Raw genomic sequence first — 1,853 nt, 5'->3', positions numbered from 1 at the left:
CAGCAGCAGCAGCAGCTGCTGCTGCTGCTGCTGCAGCGGCAGCTGCAACTGCACTAGAGCAGCAGCACCAGCAGCAGTGGACCAAATAAGAAGACCAGAGCAGCAGAAGCAGCAGCAGCAGCAGCAGCAGCAGAAGCCTCAGCGTGGCGCTGGCGCTGCTTTGCTGCTGCTTCGATTTCGTTTCTTTTAAAATCTTTTTAATTTCCTTTTCTTTCCTTTTGGACTTTTAAATTTCTATTTGATCTTCTTTTATTTCTTTTATTTTTATTTTTTTAATTTCTTTTCATTTCTTTTTTCCTTTTATTTCTACTTTATTTTTATTTTTATTTCTTTTTATTCCCACTTTGGCTTCTTTTAATCTCCCCTTCATCTTTTCTGCTTCTTTTTTTGAATTTCCTCTTCATCTTTTCTGCTTTTTTTAATTTTCTTTTTTATCTCTTTTAGAAGTTTCCTCTGATCTTCTTTTAAAGGAATAAAAAGGAATTAAAAGGAATAAAAAGGAATTAAAATAAATTAAAAGGAAATTAAAATGAATTAAAATAAATTAAAAGAATTAAGAACAAAATAGACAATAGGAATAAAGGGAATTAAAAGGAAATAAAAAAGATTTAAAGAAATCAAAGAACCAAAAGAAGATAGAGCACAAAAAGAATTAAAAGGAAATAAAAAGAACTCACGAAGCTTAAAGGCAAACAAAGAAGATTAAAAGGAAACAAGAATAAATTTAAACCAAAATGAATTAAAGTGAATTACTATGAATTAAAAATAAATTAAAAATAAAAATTAATTAAACTAAATAAAAAAGGTAAAAAGGAGAGAAACAGAAAAGACTACAAGAAGACTCAAAGGCGGCAAAAGGCGGCCAAGAAAAATCAAAAAAATAAAAGGACATTAAAAAAAGATACAAATGAAATGAAATTAAAATTAAAAGAAGATGAAAAGGACACAGGCGTTCAAAAAGTGTCTAAAAAAGGAATCAAAAGGAGAATAAAAAAGAACTAAAAAGAGATAAAAAAGAGTCTAAGAAAAGTCCTAAAAGTGTGCAAAAAGGCCTAAAAAGGTCCAAAGAGTATTTCAAAAGGAGTCTACAAAGGTATCAAAGAGAAATTTAAGAAGAAAAAAAGAAACCAAAATGAAATTAAAACGTAGATAACGAGGAAAGCAGAAAGAGACTAAAAACAGATAAGAGAAGTCTAAAAAGAGCCTAAAAAGTGTCCAAAAATGTCCAAAAAGTATTTTAAAAAGAGTCCAAAAGGACCTAGAAAGGAACACAGAGACTAGAATGAGACCAAAAGGGGTCTACAAAGTGTCTAAAAAGAGTCTAACAAGTGTCCAAAACGTATTTTTAAAAAGAGTCTAAAAAGAATCTAGAAAGCTCCTAAAGAAAAGCTCGAAAGATCCCGCTGCGGGTTTCCCGGGGCCCTCTGTGGTGTCTTTTCATTTTTTTTTCGTTTTTCTTCTATTTCTCCACTTTTCGGACTGTAGGTACTTCCATTGATTTTAGCGTTTTATTCGTCTTTTTGGACTCCTTTTTGCCCCTTTTTGTCTTTTTCCGACTCCTTTTGTCGAAGTTTCGACCCGCCGCCCGTGCGCAACTTGGGGTGTACGTACACCGCAGAGCTCGGGGTGTACGTACACGCCAGCAACTTGGGGTGCACGTACACCTCAGCTTCTTGGCAAATTCTTTTGCGTCTCTTTCCCGCATTTTTCATTTTTTAATTTCGCAGTTCTTCAAGAGACAACAAACACCGCTCAAGAGCATCACGCAGGCAGCTCTGTCACAACCTGCTGCTGCTGCTGCAGCAGCGCTGCTGCTACTGCGCTGCTGCTGCTGCTACTGCGCTGCTGCAGCT

Source organism: Eimeria tenella, genomic scaffold, assembly GCF_000499545.2.
Source record: "Eimeria tenella Houghton genomic scaffold, Eth_scaff39, whole genome shotgun sequence".
In the NCBI taxonomy this organism is placed as follows: domain Eukaryota; phylum Apicomplexa; class Conoidasida; order Eucoccidiorida; family Eimeriidae; genus Eimeria; species Eimeria tenella.
This window is presented reverse-complemented; position numbering follows the sequence as displayed.